At 43.1% G+C, this 10,319-nt stretch overlaps 1 long non-coding RNA gene across 2 annotated transcripts; it reads right to left on the reverse strand.

Moving 5' to 3' along the window:
* Positions 1 to 1,090: 1,090 nt before the first annotated feature.
* On the reverse strand, positions 1,091 to 10,295 carry LOC150000795 (uncharacterized). Of its 2 annotated transcripts, none has more exons than XR_016513321.1 (4): positions 10,167 to 10,295; positions 9,431 to 9,623; positions 7,584 to 7,708; positions 1,091 to 1,176 (listed from the first exon to the last, which is right to left on the reverse strand). It is a non-coding gene; the product is annotated as an uncharacterized LOC150000795 (long non-coding RNA). The 2 variants fall into 2 exon arrangements; XR_016513322.1 differs by having other exon boundaries at positions 10,211 to 10,294.
* Positions 10,296 to 10,319: the final 24 nt, after the last annotated feature.

Here is a 10,319-nt window from a genome sequence, read left to right on the forward strand (position 1 = left end):
GAAACCTAATGGTTCAGAATTCATTCTTCAGCTTGCTCTGAAGGTTAGATAGTGTTCAATTTTGAACCTTGAAATATATCTGTCAGCAGAAAGACAGGCAAATTGGCTGCATGTTGCTATGCAGACGACGTGTTTTGGAAAGTCCTTCTGCTTGCCTGTGGATTCTCTCCCTTGAAGAAAAACTATTAACTCATGCTGCAGCCTGCTGCTCTCTGCTTGGTTTTGGCTCTGTCACTAAGCCCAAAATAGAAAGTTCTTTTACTGCAGAGCAGGGAAAGAGGTTTAAATTTATCAATTCAAATAACAAAGGGCAGCTTTATACTGGCTTTCCTCGGGTGGGGGTGGGGAGAGATAATGCCCACTTCATCATGGAGTGATCTGACACTGGCAGGGGCTGGGACCAGGAGACAAGCCTCCACTGTGGTGAGTTGGGCTTGTTTCCCATCCTGGCCCTTCTCACTCCCTCCTTCCAACCGCTCACCTCTTTTAGGACATGGGAAAGCAACTGAGCCACTGGGGAAATGTCACTGAAGTCATCAGACTGGGCACAATTCTCTGAGCCCAAGCCCTTCTCCCTCAGCTTTTAGAGGAGTCAATACCTTGCCACGAAGTTAAACAGCAGTGAGATGCCATGTTTTCCTATCAAATGGTCGGACATTTTTAATGATCCCTAGGGTTGGAAAGGGTTTGGGGAAATTGCCCTCCTCAGGCTGTGCTGAAGGAAGACAGACTGATCCAACCATCAGGAGAGCAACCTGACAACATGGGTCCATGCGTACCCGAGGGTGTGGGCTCAGAGGGCCTCCCTATGCTGGTGGGATATAAACTGGTTTCCTAGACAAACTCTTGTACAACAGGGAGCATTTACAGTAATGTTCATAGCAGCAGTGTGAACAGGAGTTAAATCCTAGAAATTGTGAACTTGCCCATCAGGGGAGGGTGGATGATAAACTGTGGTATAATTACACATTGGGGTATTTTACATCAGTCAGAATGAATTACAGTGAGCCCTGGCTGGGTGGCTCAGTTGGTTGGAGCATCATCTCATACACCAGAAGGCTGTGGGTTCAATTAGGGCACATACCTAGGTTTCAGGTTCGGTCTTCCATTGGAGCACATATGGGAGGCAACTGATGGGTATTTCTCTCTCAGATCGATGTTCTTCTCCCCCTCTCTCTGAAACATCAATGAACATGGCTCAGTTGGTTGTAGCATCGTCCCATAAACCGAAAGGCCGAGAGTTCCATTCTCAGTCAGGGCACATGCCTGGATTGTGGGTTCTCTCCCCAGTGGGACATGTCTGAGAGGCAACTGATCAATGCTTCTCCCACACATCGATGTTTCTCTCCCTCCCTCTCTCTCTCTCCCTCCCTTCTCTTTTCTATAAAAATCAGTTAAAAAGTGTTTTTTCAATGACTGTTAAAAAAAAAAAAAGAAATGAAGATACAATTCAAGGTGGTTCCCTTGGTTAGGGATCACAGGGAGATGGGGTGGAAGGCCTCATGGTTAAATATTGCTAATTGTTGAGGTCCCACCTTATGTTTTTGGTTGTGGATTTACATGTACTGATTACGTTATTAAAATTAATGAATTTACCACCTAAATTAATAAAATCAGGCCATCGAGTACCAATTATAACAGTGTGATGAACCAAGGATTATGGTTAATACAATTAACAAAGCAGAAAAATAAGATATATAGCCTTTGTCACTGTCATTCTACCTTTAAGCATTTATCTTAAGGACTAAACAGAGATGTACACAAAAATTTATGAACAAGGACATTTATCATGGTATTTATAAGTATAAAAATAGGAAACAATCTAAATACCAAATTAATGAATTAGTTACATAAATTGGGTTACATCAATATACTTGAAAAAAAATGTGCTTGAAAACTAGCTAGTATTTTTAAAATACTATTTTCTTTTAAGATTTTATTTTTTCAGAGATGGAAAGTGAGGGAGAGAAACACTGATTAGCTGCACCCCAGCTGGGGACCTGTCCCACAACCCAGGCATGTGCCCTGATGGGGAATCGAACCAGGACATTCAACCCACTGAGCCACACCAGCAAGGGCTAAAAATATTGTTTTCTCACAGTATATAAGTATATGGTAAAATACTTATATTAGTTGAATAAAACAGGTTACAGAACAGACATATATAATATAAACCCATTTTTAATTTCCCATAAGTATAAATATGCACACACATAAACACACACACACACACACAAGCTGGGAAAACTATATATACATCAAAACACTCATCCCTGGATTGCTTCTTCCTTAAACTTGTCAGTAGTTCACAAATTTTCTACAGTGGTCATCAATTCTTTTACAATCACAAATACTTGTATTATAAAAATGATGCTAATAATAATAGCTAATGTAGATGAAGTACTTGTTGTGTGCTAAGAGCTTTGCATGGGTTAACTTATTTCAAGCTTAAAATAACCCTGTGTGGATGGTACTATTATAATCCCCGTTTTACAGATAAAGATATTAAGGTTTAGGGCATTAAATAACTTGCAGGAAGACATAGAAATCATAAGAAGTGGTGCATTGAATTGGACTTCTAGGGGGCTCTTCAAAGGGTGGGCCCAAGAGTAGGGTCTTGGTCTACCTGATGCAGTGATGGCTCCACCGAGGAGAATGATGCCTCTGAGAATAGTACTGGGAACTGAATAACCTGATATGGAACCTGCAATCCACAGAGAAAGAGACCCCCAAGTGGTGTCTGAACCAGAGCCCATATAAGGTAGCCAACCATCTAACATGGGGAGGGCAGATATGAGGAGACTTGGGGGAGCCCCTGAGGGTTTCTGAAAAGCCCTGTGGGAAAGGAGATCCCAGTGACTGGAGAATTGATTGGAGGGCAGAGATGTTTTCCTCATGGCTTTGACCAGCTATGACTCCCATCAACCACTGCAGCATTGATGTTGAGAGGAGGGTGCTCCCGGGTGCATCTAGGGATGGGACAGAGCCAGGAACTTAGCTGCGGTCTCCTCTCATCACTCATGCTTTAAATATAAGCTCTGATGTGATCAAGGCGCCAGAGATAAAACGCCTTTCTCAAGCTAAGCAGGCAGGATCTGGTATCCAAATTGGACAAGACAGTGGAAAACAGACTCAGGGGGAAAAAATCCCTTGGCCTCAACACCAACACACGGGAGTTGAAGAATTTGACACCTTAACATCGTAGAATAAACAAATGTGGGCATCGTTTCTTATGCTTTCTTCAAAACATCTAGAATAGATATGATTTAAGAGGGAATGATTCTAACATTTCTCCTCTTCTTAGTTAAGGAATTCTGGATTCTCTTTCAGGATGGAGCTCAAACATCAGCTTCTGTGAAAATACTTCCCAAGCTGTCCCAAGCAGCAAGGCTGTTCCTCTTCTGTACATGTATAATAAATGATTTGTTTACCTGTTGGATTGTCTGTCTTCCCTCTCTGGGGCATAAGCTCAGTGGACAGTGTTTTGTGCACCTTTGGGTTTCTCTTGTTTTCCCTGCACCTCTCCCCCACAAGTGTCCTTGTGTCTGCCATTTGGAAATGCTAATTAAATGTGGCTGTCTGAATAGAAAGCTATCAAGATTTGGGTGTGGTCTTATAGAATTCCCAGAGCTAGGAATTCAACCTCCTTTTGCATCTCCGATACTGGAGAGAATCTGATGAAAAGCTAAGAGCCCTGCCCTAGAAAAAAGTACATGCAGAAGGAAACTCCCAATTTGATAGCAGTAAATACACACACACACCTCAACACACAAATGAGTGTAGGTAAAACTGGGAAAATCTGAATAAGATAGGAGGATTGTCACTATCAATATTCCAGTTGTAATACTGTACTACAGTACTGCAAGATATTACCACTGGGAACGTGGAATCTCTCTGAATTATTTCTTACATTGCATGTGAATAAAAAATTATCTCAATAAAATGTCAATAAAAAGAGAAAATTCTTATACACTATCGTTTGGGAGTTGATGAATCTCCCTGAACCCATCCATTGATCCTAATTTGATAACTCACCAGTACAGTCCAACCTTTACATTGTTGGAGGGGAAAACTGGTGGGAAAAGATGTGCTCAAGGTCATACAGGTTGTTGGTGGCAGAAGTTGGGATGCCCCAACTTTCCTTCCCTTACACTACCAGTAGTTCCTGTGAGGAAGAGAGTGCAGTCCACGTTCTGGTGTTTAGTTGACTTAAAGGCAAGACAAACCAATCACAGTAACTGATGTTCCCTCATGTGGAGTGAGCAGGGCAATTTGTTTTCAAAAATAGTTTGGTCTTTGTTTCTTCTCATTGCTTCCTAGGCTGTCTGTGTTCAGCCTATGGATTGCGAAGGACCTCATTCCCAAAGAAGGTGGCTTGGGAATGTGTAGTTCAGGGACCAGCAGCCTTTTTTATTCTGATGCCAAAAGAGGAGTGAAACTGTGCCTACAGGTCATCCCAGTAGGCTGGACAACTGGAGAAATAGGAGAACAAGAAAGAGGGTCCTCAGAAGAGAGCAGAAGGGCATGGAACAAGCAGAGGATGGTGGAGGAGGGTATGGGATAGGTGTATCTAGGGAGTAGAACTGATGGGGTAGGGTGGGCTGGACCACAGGCCGCTCACTAAGCAGCAAACTTTAAGGATTCTGGTTATTACTCTATCTTTGGAGATTGCTAGGCATTGAAAGTGTCAGATGCTCCAATGGTCAGGGCCTTCCTTTCACGAAATCACTTGTGGTCTGATGTTAAATGCTGTGTAGTAAAGAGTTTGGTCATTGAAGCCAGACAAAGTTGGAACCCTAGCAACTCTACTTACCAGTTATTTTACCTTTGTACAACTTACTTAATCAATTTATGCCTCAGTTTCATCATCTGTTAAAATGAAAATAATAATAGTACCTGCCTCATAACTTGTGAGGAATAAACCATATAATACATGTAAGGCACTTAGAAAGGTAGTTGACACATAGTTAAGGGCTTAATAAATGCTGGCCTTGTAATTGTTACTACTTGACAGAGGCTTCTTTCTCTTGTTTGTTCCTCCAAAGATGGAGGCAACTGATTAGCATTCTTAATCTAAGAACCAATTATCACCCCGTAGGCACTAAATTACCCATCAACTATCTCTTTTCTGTTCCTTTTTTTTGTTTGTGAATCCAACTCCCTTACTATCCACCATGTTCAGGATTTAAGGATGAGCACATCGTCGGCAGCCGTCCGTCTCGAGAGACGATGGTGTAGCTTCTTAAGAGTCTATCTGCACCGCCGAGAATGGCTGTGCAGTCCGACTCGGGAGTGACACGGTATCTGTCTCCTCCCGTGTTGAATCGACATCTTGTGATGACGCTGGAGTGTCCTCTCCAGTGAAGCTGAAGCTACAGAGCCTGGGCAGGGTGATATGGAGGGTCTGCTGTTGCCCAAGCAGCAGACCCCCCCCTCTCTTCGCAGCTGAAGGGTCCAAGGGATGAGCACATAAGCACCTGGTAATCGAGGGGTCTCCCTGCCCAGGGTTCCCTCTAACAGCTTAGGGAGGACACTCCTGTGAGGGAAAGTTTGTTTCTTTCAATCAGATAGGAGAGCAATATGGCCCTATCTTTCTATCTTTGCAAATAATTTCCCAAGTACTGCTCAGATGCCTCTATGCTTGCAAATCCACCTGTGTCAGGGATCTGATTTTTAAATCTTGCCTGGAGTCAAGCTAGAGCACTGGGGAACTGGATAATCTGGAAAATAAAGAAGAAAACGTGAACAGATTTTTCCCTCCGGCTCCCTGCAAAATGCCCCCATCCTCCACAGTGTTTCTGGGAGTTTTTAGGGAGCACCTCACATGGGTTCACCAATAAGACCTCCACTCACACGCCTCAGTTCGGACAGTGCCAAGTCTCTGTTCTGTTCCCCCAGACTCTGGGCACTCCCAATCCAGAGACCTGGAGTCAGGAAAGACTCTTCAAAGGGCTTGAACAGGTCTTGAATGACAAGCAGGTTTCATATAGCTACGAGGGGTGATCTAGAGAGCAAGGACAGGCTGAGCAGAGGTGAAAGAAGGAACGAAATGGACGAGGAGAGGAAGGAGTCAGTTCAGTGAGAGGGAAGGCAGGAAAAAAGGTCATGTTGAAATACTATGTGAGGAACCATGTGAGAAGGCCACAGGAGAGGTGAGGCTTTTTTCACAAGAAAGTGGGGGCCTTGAGTAATATTCCAGGGCATAGTGGAATAAATAACAGAACTGTTGCTACATGTTCTTTGGACCTATAATTCCCCTGAGAGGTACCTTGTCATGTTTACTCAGATATTCTGAAGATTTTCTTTGCATAATTATAAAAGCAATATGTTTTCATTACAGATGAATCAAATAACTAAAAAGAAAATAAAAAACAATCCCACTCATCAGAAGCAACTGATGTTAATACCTCACCGTGTACCTTTCTAAAGTCTCCTGTAAACATGTATTTATGATACATTTAATAAAATTAGGGTTATATCACATGTGCTGTCTTATAAGGGACTTTTTCACTTAATAACATTGTGAATAATGTTCTAAGTCGATACATATACTTCTCTGATAAGATTTTTAATAGGTGCAAAGTTGGTGACAGTATTTTTAAGGTTTACTCAATCTTCTGGGGTGATACTTTGCCTTCCATTCCAGAGACCCCCCCCCTTCCCCAACAGAGAAAAATATTTCCTTTGTAATTGAGAGTGGTATCTGGACCTCAGGGACATTGTCATTTCTCTTTTTAAATTTTTTCCTTAGCCAAACTGTAGTAGCTGGAGGAAAGGGCTATATGATATCTATGGCAAAGTTCCTGGCCACAAAATATTGGCCACATTTATAAAATTCTAATTTCAGGTGAAGGGGTAAGAAAGTTTAATTTTTCTGAAAACCACAAAGGAGAGGAGCAGGGCTGGATACCAATGAGTTGCATCATTACATATCCTGAGTCCAGAAATCCTTTGGTTGTTTGGGTAGTTCTAGTTGGCAGGTTTCTCATGGGCAGAGCCACAAAGATGTTGACTGGTCAAGTCTTTATTTGGGGTTTCTGGGGCATAGAAGGACTTGGTACAAAGAGCATATTGTCATATACAGCCCCTTTTCAGATGTGGATCTGAGCCAATAGAGCATAAAACTGACCAGTGGTATTAATTCTTCGATTTATTCCTAAGCAACTTTCTCTCTACATAACAAGCCTTCTGAATGTTTGCTTGATAGCAAGGGAAGAGAAGGGTGTTCTTTTTGTTCCATCTCTTTCTCTTTCTCTCTCTGCTTGAATTTCCTCCCTCATCCCTACTTCATCCAATGGCTTTGTGTCTATATAATGTTCTTGATACTGTTATTTGTTTCCAAAGACCAGTAAGTATTTCGTGGCAGACAACTGAGGGGCTCCAACTGGCATTAGGGGATATTTAGAATCAAGAGACCTCTTAGAAATAATATCTAATACTTACTGGACATTTATTATATACTGTTTGGTGTTTTACATTTATAATTTCCCTTAATTCTTCGAAGAACCCTGTTATTTGGCTATTACCATTATTCCCACTTTATAGGAGAGGAAACTGAGACTCAGAAAAGCTAGGTAACTTACCAAACTTCACGTACTTAGGTTGTTAGTTGCAGAACCAGAATTCAAACCAGATCTGTCTGATCCCAGAGCCACTTCTTACCTACACAGCTCTACTTTCTGTCTCAGTAAGTTCAGAAGTCAGGGAACTGGAAGGAACAACAACAAAATAAACCTAACATAAGGCCAAAGGAATGGCTGACAAGATACATCTCATTCTTTCTCCATGTTTAATGTCAACTTTTATACCTTGACTAATATCATGAAGCTATTTGCTCAAGGTTATCTTTTTCCTACCCCACCCCCATCATCAGATGATTTTTATTTATAGCTATGTTTAAACATCATAGGCACACTGGGACTTGCTGTATATGGAATTTGTCATCTGAGCAAAGATTCTTTCTCAAAATATATTTTCTTTATTCAATCTCTAGTTTTTGACAAGAAATTAAAAACTTGTTTTTTGTTTGCTTTTAACTTTTTTGTTCCAACTAATCCTCCACTCTAGAACTGAGGCCAAGCCAATTAGTCAAGACCATATTAATAACGCTGAATTTTCAGATCCATTAGCTACTTTGAGCTCTACAGAGTAAGCAAGCATTCTAGATTTATTCTAACGACATTCTGATTTAGTTATATATTGTTTATAATCATTGCTTTACTTCACTGCTTGAATGCTAATAAGAGCTTCCTAGAATCATTGCTTAAGAAGTCATGGCATCTAATTACTTGGCAGGATGTTTTAAGAATATATAATTATATCTTCCCTTCATTATATGATGGTAAGTGAACCAAGTAATCTGCATCGAGAAAATAAATAATACCTACCTTAATTGCTAGCTAGCAACAAGCTCACAGCACCTTCAAAAAACCCACTCATTATAATCTTAGCACATACAGTGTGTTCAATACTTTTTAATCTATCAAACTAACATCACCTATACATTTCTAGATAGAATTCAAGCAAAGGGAAATTATATTGACCTTGTTCCATATTTTAGTCCTTGGAGGTCTGTTGTGTGAGATTAGGACCTTGCACTTGGGAGAATGAAGTTTTAAATCCTGATCACTACCTTGGGCAAGTCCCTTCTCTTTTCTGAGTGCCCGTCTGCTTCTTGCTCTATAAATCAGGTACAGGGCAGTACAAGGCAACCTGAAGAATAAGGCAGCACATCGGACAGGTCTTTATAATCGTGGGTGCCAAGTGATGATTTTTCCCTCCTCATTCATTTCAAATGGTCTTAACTCTTACTCCTCTATTATTTGGGGATGTTGATTGCAAAACATTAGTCAGACTTTGAGCTAAAAGAGCTTTCCCCAGACTAGTAAGTTACGTATAAGCCTTTGGGGGAGTAGATCTAAGGTGTACTTTCTTTTGGGCACACTATTGGGAAGTAGGAAGGAAAAGCAGAATTGCAATTTCCAGCCCTGTAAGACCAAGCCAGTCAGCCTGGCCAAGCAGGTTGTTTTGGATGAAGAATTTTCAGTTCCGCCATTGGCTAATCTATGCCTCCAAGGTCCCCTTCCGCTTGTTGGTCTGGAGGACTGGCTCAGAGTTGCAGTGAGCGCTCTCCTCTGGAGGTAGAGGGTGTAGAAGACAGGGAACTAGGTTCACCTCTTGCCTTATGCTTTTAGGTTGACTGTCCTTTGGAAAGCTTCTCTCAGGTCCTGTGGACATTATATCTCTCTTCTGCCTATCTATCCCCTGACCATTTTAAGAGTACTATTGGGAGAAGACAAGCTCCATCAGGGTAGAGTACTTTTGTCTATTTGGATGACCCCTCTCTCCCAGGAATGGGATATAGCATATAGTTAAGAGTCTAAATATTTTTGTGAAAGCAGACAGTGGAATGTGGAAACATATCACAAACCCCAAAGAGATTCATAGCCAGACCGAGGTCTGATCCTAAAGTATCTGGTCTTTAAGTGCGATGGTAGCTGTTTCTATCTCCACCGGGCCGCGTCTGTCTCTTTCAGCCCTTCCCTCTGGAAGGCAGCACAAGGCGGGCAGGGGTGTGTGTGTGTCATACCCAGGAGGAACCGGAGTCAGAGAAAAGGGCACACCTGTGGGCGGAAGGCAAAAACGGGCACCACAGCGAGGGGTGCATGAAAGCTAGGCAAGGTCGGAGGCCCAGAGAAAAGCCCAGGCTTCGGCCCAGCCATCGCGCCCAAATAGACACCTAAGCCCGGTGACAGATGTGTGCCAGGGGGAGTCAGATGCACTGCGCGACACTCCCCGGCAGGTACACCTTCATCCGCCTACGTGTGACCTAATTACAAAGTGTGAACTAGCGGCGGAGGTGGCCTCCGAACCAAGCTACCACTGGGCGCCCGTTCCTGACACAAAGATGCGGGAATCCCAAGCAATTCCACCGTTGTTGTATCTTGCAGGAGTAGGCGCCGTTTCCGATCTGGTAGAAGTCGCCAAGTGGAGCCAAGGATAGCCCCTTCGAGAAAATGTTTCTAGCGGCTAGGCCTCTCCCGCGAGGACTGCGCCTGCGCCAGGTCCGCGCAGTGTAGGACCTAGTGCTCTGGGATTAGCCCAGTTACCCCGCTGCGATCACCCCGCTTGCTGGTACTCCGTCCGCTTTTTCCCCGGGACCTCACCCTTCTGAGGCACCGCGCCCTAAAACCGAAGGTGCCTCAGTTACCGGCAGGCTACGCTGCGCCTGCGCCTTGGCCTCCGGTTTCCATCCCCTCTCGTCTGGCGGCGGGCCAGGGCCAGCTTCGCAGTTGCGCAGCTCGCGCCCCGGCCTTTCT

Source organism: Furipterus horrens, unplaced genomic scaffold (assembly GCF_987537825.1).
Source record: "Furipterus horrens unplaced genomic scaffold, mFurHor1.1.pri manual_scaffold_10, whole genome shotgun sequence".
Lineage (NCBI taxonomy): Eukaryota > Metazoa > Chordata > Mammalia > Chiroptera > Furipteridae > Furipterus > Furipterus horrens.